Raw genomic sequence first — 11,324 nt, 5'->3', positions numbered from 1 at the left:
TACAATGTAGAAAATAGTACAAATAAAAACCCTTGAATGAGTAGGTGTATCACTTGCGATGTACCGGTAGGTCGGTATGAAATAGAGGTTGCAGGTTTCACATTCATGCACAGCACCTGGTTTCAGTCAGAGTATCTGTTAAGCAGAGCAGCACAGGGGAACCCAAGAGCAGACTCAGAGCAGGAAACAGGGATGAATGAACCAAGATATTTATTGTAACACAGGGAGAGATGAAGTGCAGATCCAGGGAAGCTTGGATGAGTTGTAGGAAACCAGATGTGAAGGCTGAGGTTGGAGCGAGCTGGGTTGGGACAGGGTAAACAGGTCTGGAGGGGAATCCAAGAAAGTGATGAGTTGAATCCAGAACAGGGTGGTGAGATGTGGAACAGGAGACAGGTACCAGAGTCAGAGCGGCAAAACTGCAGTGAGAGGTGAAACAGTGTCAGGCAAGGAAATAGGCACAGCAGGATACAGGATCTTAAATAACAACAAATAGCTAGAAGCATGACTGACTGTACAGAGACTACGATCTGGCAGAGTGGAAGTGGCAGGACTGAGTATTTGTAGAGGTCTTGATTATGGAACGGGTTGCAGCTGGTGGGGAACCACTCTGACTCCAGCACACCTGTCTCCAACCACACAATCACACACAGAGGGAGAGAAGAAGAGGGAGACGGAGAGATCCTTGTTTGCTAAGTCAAACGACACTGCTGGTCTTGCTCATACTGCCCTACCCTGTGCTTTGACCTCTTTCTCCCCTCTCTCTCCAGATGAAATCTCGCGTCTTGTGACGGCCGGCCGCCCAACAACCTGCCCACTTGACCCTATCCCCTCCTCTCTTCTCCAGACCATTTCCGGAGACCTTCTCCCTTATCTCACCTCGCTCATCAACTCATCCTTGACCGCTGGCTACGTCCCTTCCGTCTTCAAGAGAGCGAGAGTTGCACCCCTTCTGAAAAAACCTACACTCGATCCCTCCGATGTCAACAACTACAGACCAGTATCCCTTCTTTCCTTTCTCTCCAAAACTCTTGAACGTGCCGTCCTTGGCCAGCTCTCTTGCTATCTCTCTCAGAATGACCTTCTTGATCCAAATCAGTCAGGTTTCAAGACTGGTCATTCAACTGAGACTGCTCTTCTCTGTGTCACGGAGGCTCTCCGCACTGCTAAAGCTAACTCTCTCTCCTCTGCTCTCATCCTTCTAGACCTATCTGCTGCCTTTGATACTGTGAACCATCAGATCCTCCTCTCCACCCTCTCCGAGTTGGGCATCTCCGACGCGGCCCATGCTTGGATTGCGTCCTACCTGACAGGTCGCTCCTACCAGGTGGCGTGGCGAGAATCTGTCTCCGCACCACGTGCTCTCACCACTGGTGTCCCCCAGGACTCTGTTCTAGGCCCTCTCCTATTCTCGCTATACACCAAGTCACTTGGCTCTGTCATATCCTCACATGGTCTCTCCTATCATTGCTATGCAGACAACACACAATTAATCTTCTCCTTTCCCCCTTCTGATAACCAGGTGGCGAATCGCATCTCTGCATGTCTGGCAGACATATCAGTGTGGATGACGGATCACCACCTCAAGCTGAACCTCGGCAAGACGGAGCTGCTCTTCCTCCCGGGGAAGGACTGCCCGTTCCATGATCTCGCCATCACGGTTGACAACTCCCTTGTGTCCTCCTCCCAGAGTGCTAAGTACCTTGGTGTGACCCTGGACAACACCCTGTCGTTCTCCACTAACATCAAGGCGGTGACCCGATCCTGTAGGTTCATGCTCTACAACATTCGCAGAGTACGACCCTGCCTCACACAGGAAGCGGCGCAGGTCCTAATCCAGGCACTTGTCATCTCCCGTCTGCCCGTTCCATGATCGTTCCATGATCTCGCCATCACGGTTGACAACTCCCTTGTGTCCTCCTCCCAGAGTGCTAAGTACCTTGGTGTGACCCTGGACAACACCCTGTCGTTCTCCACTAACATCAAGGCGGTGACCCGATCCTGTAGGTTCATGCTCTACAACATTCGCAGAGTACGACCCTGCCTCACACAGGAAGCGGCGCAGGTCCTAATCCAGGCACTTGTCATCTCCCGTCTGGATTACTGCAACTCGCTGTTGGCTGGGCTCCCTGCCTGTGCCATTAAACCCCTACAACTCATCCAGAACGCCGTAGCCCGTCTGGTGTTCAACCTTCCCAAGTTCTCTCACGTCACCCCGCTCCTCCGCTCTCTCCACTGGCTTCCAGTTGAAGCTCGCATCCGCTACAAGACCATGGTGCTTGCCTACGGAGCTGTGAGGGGAACGGCACCTCCGTACCTTCAGGCTCTGATCAGGCCCTACACCCAAACAAGGGCACTGCGTTCATCCACCTCTGGCCTGCTTGCCTCCCTACCTCTGAGGAAGCACAGTTCCCGCTCAGCCCAGTCAAAACTGTTCGCTGCTCTGGCACCCCAATGGTGGAACAAGCTCCCTCACGATGCCAGGACAGCGGAGTCAATCACCACCTTCCGGAGACACCTGAAACCCCACCTCTTTAAGGAATACGTGGGATAGGATAAAGTAATCCTTCTAACCCCCCCCCCCCCCCCTTAAAAGATTTAGATGCACTATTGTAAAGTTGTTGTTCCACTGGATATCATAAGGTGAATGCACCAATTTGTAAGTCGCTCTGGATAAGAGCGTCTGCTAAATGACTTAAATGTAAATGTAAATGAGAACTGGGGGAATGGCTGCAGGTCAAGGAGACACCGGATGTCCACTAGGGGGTGTAGCAGGAGCAGATGTGACAGTATCATTCTGTGTGCTGCCTTCCACTGGTTATATTAAGCCATCAAAGTCCTCTGGGGTGAAATGAGCAACGCATGCAGTAGATGTGAGCACGGTTCCCTTACTCCAATATGCTCGCTTCAACCCGACAAACCGGTCCCACTTCAAATCTAGCTTCTCGTTTTTGTGCCACAAATGAGTCGTAACCCTGACCTGACCTGCATCAGTCAGAGGTGTCCAGCACACTGCCAAATACTGTACAAATTGGTTGGGCCTGAACCATCCCCTCTCCAGCCCAGTTCCTCTGAAGCTATTGCTACTGAAATACCACTGTTACACTTACAGTAGTAGATGTGTCAGGGTTTGGGCAGAGATAAACTCAACTAACTTGATATATCCTCTCTGACCAATTTTATAAACAAATATAAAACAAATATTGTAAATGGATTGATGTGGATTGTAGTGATGTTCTGGGGATTTAGAGATATCTATTATTTTTTTAATCCTAGACAGTGAACTAAAGTATTTCATATATTGTATAGATCAATAAAAATAAAAGAAGGCTATTAAAAACCATTATTTTTACTAGTATAATGTGTATCCCTCAGTTTTATGTCATTGGTGCTACTGCCTTGAAAATCACTGATTACAAAGATACAGTGTACAAGGACCTTGATCATTCTCACCAGTGGGGAGGGGTCTGTATTAAATATCATTATTAGTTAATCATACCATTTTAGTTGGTCATAAATGTGGTGGGTCTGAACACAAAGTTTCACATGATGTTAGTCCGTTTAAATGAAGGGAAATAACATCGTGAGCAACATTAATAATCATAGTAAATCATTTTTAAAGGTTTGATGACTTGGTGTACTACTCCTACTGTTGGCACAAAGTTATCATAATGGTAAAATAATTATTAAAAGTCATCATATGAGTTGATTTAAAATGGGAAGATGTACCCAAATACATTTTAACTAAAAAATGATCTAGAGAAATGAAGTGCCACCATAATTCAAGAACTTTGAACATTAGAGATGTGTTAATTCAGGACTCATATATGCACAGGCATTTCTCTAGGCAGGACGTCCACATGTTTCAGAGTCCTTATGTTGGAAATAGTTATTTTCTGCAAGGCAACTAGCTATGCTCATGAAGTGAAATGTTGTTATATTGCAAGGTGGAGCGCACACACAATACTTTTGAAAACTAAGCGTTTATGAAGCCGAAACACTAAATAGCACAAGTTACTGTACTGTTAACATTATGCCATTATCTCATGAGTTCACAAATAAACTGAAAAATGATACTATGGTGCCTGATGAAGTTTTGCCATCTCCAGTCATGTGTCTCGGTAACAGACTCTTATATCCATTAATAACAACACTAAAGGAACAGACTCTTATATCCATTAATAACAACACTAAAGGAACAGACTCTTATATCCATTAATAACAACACTAAAGGAACACATAGATGCCATCTCCAGTCATGTTGTGTCTCGGTAACAGACTCTTATATCCATTAATAACAACACTAAAGGAACACATAGATGCCATCTCCAGTCATGTGTCTCGGTAACGGACTCTTATATCCATTAATAACAACACTAAAGGAACACATAGATATACATCAGAGCATGTTTGGAAATCAAAGAAAAGAGGCTCAATTTCAGGGTTGCATTATGAATGACATAGCATGTCTGCCACCCATCAGACTGGCTACGTTCTAGAGGGTGATCCTTATCATGGCTACAGACTCAATAGGTCCTAAGAGGTCAGATCCCAAAGAAATAGAGTATAATATTTTTACTGAGTGGATTTCATGGTGACTTTCTTCAGTATAATGCTTGTCTTAATACTATTGTACATTGAGAGAATCGACAAGGGACTATGCCAAACTCTGTGAATGTACTTTCACATCAAGTAAATATCTATTTTGCAATAGATACTCTAAAGCAATTATTTGGCTTCCTTACAGTCAACTCATCAGTTAAATATTTATGGAACAAGACATACTGTCCTTCATATGGCTTCCGCTGTTCTTGAACTTCCTGTAAAACATTATTGAGAGGGAGAGTTCAGTTTATAGGTTTAGTATGTACTGTAATAAAACATTTCCTACTTTATACAACCTTGTTTTCGCTCTGTCATACTGCTGTTGATGCCTGTTAAGACCAGTTGATGATGACCTGTTAACTAACACCAGTCAGTGATGACCTGTTAACCAACACTAGTCAGTGATGACCTGTTAACTAACACCAGTCAGTGATGACCTGTTAACTAACACCAGTCAGTGATGACCTGCTGTTAAGACCAGTCAGTGATGACCTGCTGTTAAGACCAGTCAGTGAGGACCTGTTAACTAACACTAGTCAGTGATGACCTGTTAACTAACACCAGTCAGTGATGACCTGTTAACTAACACCAGTCAGTGATGACCTGTTAACTAACACCAGTCAGTGATGACCTGCTGTTAAGACCAGTCAGTGAGGACCTGTTAACTAACACCAGTCAGTGAGGACCTGCTGTTAAGATCAGTCAGTGATGACCTGCTGTTAAGACCAGTCAGTGAGGACCTGTTAACTAACACCAGTCAGTGATGACCTGTTAACTAACACCAGTCAGTGAGGACCTGCTATTAACACCAGTCAGTGATGACCTGCTGTTAAGACCAGTCAGTGATGACCTGTTAACTAACACCAGTCAGTGATGACCTCTTAACTAACACCAGTCAGTGAGGACCTGCTGTTAAGATCAGTCAGTGAGGACCTGCTGTTAAGATCAGTCAGTGAGGACCTGCTGTTAAGATCAGTCAGTGATGACCTGCTGTCAATGCACCTCATAGGTTATCACTACGGACTATCAATAAGAATATCCATTACTGTTATCTTTCTTCGCTCACCTGCAAAACTATCAGTAAGAATATCCATTACTGTTATCTTTCTTCACTCACCTGCAAAACTATCAGTAAGAATATCGATTAGTGTTATCTTTCTTCACTCACCTGCAAAACTATCAGTAAGAATATCCATTAGTGTTATCTTTCTTCACTCACCTGCAAAACTATCAGTAAGAATATCCATTAGTGTTATCTTTCTTCACTCACCTGCAAAACTATCAGTAAGAATATCCATTAGTGTTATCTTTCTTCACTCACCTGCAAAACTATCAGTAAGAATATCCATTAGTGTTATCTTTCTTCACTCACCTGCAAAACTATCAGTAAGAATATCCATTAGTGTTATCTTTCTTCACTCACCTGCAAAACTATCAGTAAGAATATCCATTAGTGTTATCTTTCTTCACTCACCTGCAAAACTATCAGTAAGAATATCCATTAGTGTTATCTTTCTTCACTCACCTGCAAAACTATCAGTAAGAATATCCATTAGTGTTATCTTTCTTCACTCACCTGCAAAACTATCAGTAAGAATATCCATTAGTGTTATCTTTCATCTCTCAGCTAGGGAAACCAATATGCTGTGCAAGGTGTCAACTTAACAAGGAAGCAGAATAATGGTGCTAGCTATCTATTTTAGGAAACACTTCTTTGGATGACCAGCGTCTATTAGTGCTGGTGTTATTATTTATTTTTATTTTACCTTTATTTAACTAGGCAAGTCAGTTAAAAACTAATTCACAATGACGGCTTAGGAACAGTGGGTTAACTGCCTTGTTCAGGGGCAGAACGACAGATTTGTACTTTGTCAGCTCGGGGTTTCGAACTTGCAACCTTTCGGTTAATAGTCCAATGCTCTAACTACTAGGCTACCCTGCCACCCCAGGGGTAGGTGTAGTAATTGCTTAGTGTTTTGTTATGGACCCTTTGAAAGCATGTGAAGTGTTTATGCTGCTCTGTGGCTCTGTTGTGTTCTTTCTTCCTTATCTAAACAAGTATTTATTAGGCCCTAATTGGGGACACTGAAGACAAAGGAAACCCTTATTGTTGTGCTAATGGTACCATCAATGGAACCGTGCTCCCACCCATCCAGGACATCTACTCGACACAGTGTCTGTGGAAGGCCCGCAGCATCATCAAGGACCCCAGCCACGAGTTTCTTTCTATAAGCCATCAGACTGCTGAACACTGAGCACCTGCACTGACTGTCCGCACCTTAGCAAATATGCACTCACTCGCACACACACTACACACACACACATCACAACTGCTGCTATCAGACTCTTATAATTATTACTAAGTACTGAATAATTTAAACACTTGCCCCCCAATCCCCCCTTCCCCCAAACATCTGTAAATATTGTAATATAAATTGTGCCTTCCTGTATTATACTTAAGCAAAAATATACTCTATGTTCGTATTCTTATCTTTTATTATTTCTTATTGTTGCATTGTTGAGAAGGAATCTGCAAGTAAGTATTTTGTTGGGTGGTGAATACCATGTGTACATAAAACTAATAAAACTTTAAACAAATTACCAAGAGCACAGTCTCTCAGTTGCATAGGGCAAAGGTTAACTAGCTGACTAATGAATAATGAGAATATAAAGCGGAGGTATTACGAAACCAATAACTAGCCTACTGGGTTTGCTGCACTCATTATGTCTAGGGGTCCTAGACCTAGCTACATGGTCTGTAACCTGACTCATTATGTCTAGGGGTCCTAGACCCTGCTACATGGTCTGTAACCTGACTCATTATGTCTAGGGGTCCTAGCTACATGGTCTGTAACCTGACTCATTATGTCTAGGGGTCCTAGACCTAGCTACATGGTCTGTAACCTGACTCATTATGTCTAGGGGTCCTAGACCTAGCTACATGGTCTGTAACCTGACTCATTATGTCTAGGGGTCCTAGCTACATGGTCTGTAACCTGACTCATTATGTCTAGGGGTCCTAGACCCTGCTACATGGTCTGTAACCTGACTCATTATGTCTAGGGGTCCTAGACCTAGCTACATGGTCTGTAACCTGACTCATTATGTCTAGGGGTCTTAGACCTAGCTACATGGTCTGTAACCTGACTCATTATGTCTAGGGGTCCTAGCTACATGGTCTGTAACCTGACTCATTATGTCTAGGGGTCCTAGCTACATGGTCTGTAACCTGACTCATTATATTTAGGGGTCCTAGGCCTAGCTACATGGTCTGTAACCTGACTCATTATGTCTAGGGGTCCTAGACCTAGCTACATGGTCTGTAACCTGACTCATTATGTCTAGGGGTCCTAGGCCTAGCTACATGGTCTGTAACCTGACTCATTATGTCTAGGGGTCCTAGACCCTGCTACATGGTCTGTAACCTGACTCATTATGTCTAGGGGTCCTAGACCTAGCTACATGGTCTGTAACCTGACTCATTATGTCTAGGGGTCTTAGACCTAGCTACATGGTCTGTAACCTGACTCATTATGTCTAGGGGTCCTAGCTACATGGTCTGTAACCTGACTCATTATGTCTAGGGGTCCTAGCTACATGGTCTGTAACCTGACTCATTATATTTAGGGGTCCTAGGCCTAGCTACATGGTCTGTAACCTGACTCATTATGTCTAGGGGTCCTAGACCTAGCTACATGGTCTGTAACCTGACTCATTATGTCTAGGGGTCCTAGGCCTAGCTACATGGTCTGTAACCTGACTCATTATGTCTAGGGGTCCTAGACCTAGCTATATGGTCTGTAACCTGACTCATTATGTCTAGGGGTCCTAGACCTAGCTACATGGTCTGTAACCTGACTCATTATGTCTAGGGGTCTTAGGCCTAGCTATATGGTCTGTAACCTGACTCATTATGTCTAGGGGTCTTAGGCCTAGCTACATGGTCTGTAACCTGACTCATTATGTCTAGGGGTCTTAGGCCTACCTGCATGGTCTGTAACCTGACTCATTATGTCTAGGGGTCTTAGGCCTAGCTACATGGTCTGTAACCTGACTCATTATATCTAGGGGTCCTAGACCTAGCTACATGGTCTGTAACCTGACTCATTATGTCTAGGGGTCTTAGGCCTAGCTACATGGTCTGTAACCTGACTCATTATGTCTAGGGGTCTTAGGCCTACCTGCATGGTCTGTAACCTGACTCATTATGTCTAGGGGTCTTAGGCCTAGCTACATGGTCTGTAACCTGACTCATTATGTCTAGGGGTCCTAGACCTAGCTACATGGTCTGTAACCTGACTCATTATATCTAGGGGTCCTAGACCTAGCTACATGGTCTGTAACCTGACTCATTATGTCTAGGGGTCTTAGGCCTACCTGCATGGTCTGTAACCTGACTCATTATGTCTAGGGGTCTTAGGCCTAGCTACATGGTCTGTAACCTGACTCATTATGTCTAGGAGTCCTAGCTACATGGTCTGTAACCTGACTCATTATGTCTAGGGGTCCTAGCTACATGGTCTGTAACCTGACTCATTATGTCTAGGGGTCCTAGACCTAGCTACATGGTCTGTAACCTGACTCATTATGTCTAGGGGTCTTAGGCCTAGCTACATGGTCTGTAACCTGACTCATTATGTCTAGGGGTCCTAGACCTAGCTACATGGTCTGTAACCTGACTCATTATGTCTAGGGAACTTAGGCCTAGCTACATGGAACCTTAGGCCTAGCCACATAGTCTTAGGCCAAGCCACATGGAACCTGACTCATTATGTCTAGGGGTCTTAGGCCTAGCTACATGGTCTGTAACCTGACTCATTATGTCTAGGGGTCCTAGACCTAGCTACATGGTCTATAACCTGACTCATTATGTCTAGGGGTCCTAGACCTAGCTACATGGTCTGTAACCTGACTCATTATGTCTAGAGGTCTTAGGCCTACCTACATGGTCTGTAACCTGACTCATTATGTCTAGGGGTCCTAGACCTAGCTACATGGTCTGTAACCTGACTCATTATGTCTAGGGGTCCTAGACCTAGCTACATGGTCTGTAACCTGACTCATTATGTCTAGGGGTCCTAGACCTAGCTACATGGTCTGTAACCTGACTCATTATGTCTAGGGGTCCTAGACCTAGCTACATGGTCTGTAACCTGACTCATTATGTCTAGGGGTCCTAGACCTAGCTACATGGTCTGTAACCTGACTCATTATGTCTAGGGGTCCTAGACCTAGCTACATGGTCTGTAACCTGACTCATTATGTCTAGGGGTCCTAGCTACATGGTCTGTAACCTGACTCATTATGTCTAGGGGTCCTAGACCTAGCTACATGGTCTGTAACCTGACTCATTATGTCTAGGGGTCCTAGACCTAGCTACATGGTCTGTAACCTGACTCATTATGTCTAGGGGTCCTAGACCTAGCTACATGGTCTGTAACCTGACTCATTATGTCTAGGGGTCCTAGACCTAGCTACATGGTCTGTAACCTGACTCATTATGTCTAGGGGTCTTAGACCTAGCTACATGGTCTGTAACCTGACTCATTATGTCTAGGGGTCCTAGACCTAGCTACATGGTCTGTAACCTGACTCATTATGTCTAGGGGTCCTAGGCCTAGCTACATGGTCTGTAACCTGACTCATTATGTCTAGGGGTCTTAGGCCTAGCTACATGGTCTGTAACCTGACTCATTATGTCTAGGGGTCCTAGGCCTAGCTACATGGTCTATAACCTGACTCATTATGTCTAGGGGTCCTAGACCTAGCTAAATGGTCTGTAACCTGACTCATTATGTCTAGGGGTCTTAGACCTAGCTACATGGTCTGTAACCTGACTCATTATGTCTAGGGGTCTTAGGCCTAGCTACATGGTCTGTAACCTGACTCATTATGTCCAGGGGTCCTAGACCTAGCTACATGGTCTGTAACCTGACTCATTATGTCTAGGGGTCCTAGGCCTAGCTACATGGTCTGTAACCTGACTCATTATGTCTAGGGGTCTTAGGCCTAGCTACATGGTCTGTAACCTGACTCATTATGTCTAGGGGTCCTAGGCCTAGCTACATGGTCTATAACCTGACTCATTATGTCTAGGGGTCCTAGACCTAGCTACATGGTCTATAACGTGATTGGATGTTTGCGTAAATGTGAGAAGTAAACATGTGTGTCACACCTTGATCTGTTGTTTCACCTGTCTGTGTGCTTGTCTCCACCCCCCTCCAGGTGTCGCCCATCTTCGCTATTATCCCCTATCCCTGTGTATTTATACCTGCGTTCTCTGTTTGTTTGTTGCCAGTTCGTTTTGTTTCGTGAAACCTACCAGCGTTTATTCCCCTGCTTCTGTCTGTTCTTGCTCCTTTATTCTAGTCCTTCCCGGTTTTGACCGTTCTGCCTGCCCTGACCCTGAGCCTACCTACCTTGCCACACCTCTGTGGGTATTGACCCCTGCTTGCCCCTACCCTGAGACTGTCTGCCGTTCTGGACCTTTGCACCCTCTCTGGATTACTGACCTCTGCCTCCCTTGACCTGTCGTTTGCCTGCCCCTGTACGAGAAATCAACTTCTGTTTCTTTGACACTGTCTGCATCTGGGTCATACCTGAAACCTGATAATGTGACCGTGTGTTGAATCCACTTTACTACCTTAGGTCCAGGCCCAGCTCAGTCATGACTCCCATGGTCGTCCAAGCAGATTAGTATTCATTCAAAGTGATAACCC

This window comes from Salmo salar, chromosome 06 (assembly GCF_965601325.2).
Source record: "Salmo salar chromosome 06, fSalSal1, whole genome shotgun sequence".
Lineage (NCBI taxonomy): Eukaryota > Metazoa > Chordata > Actinopteri > Salmoniformes > Salmonidae > Salmo > Salmo salar.
The sequence above is the reverse complement of the archived record's forward strand: the minus strand, read 5'-3'. Positions refer to the sequence as shown.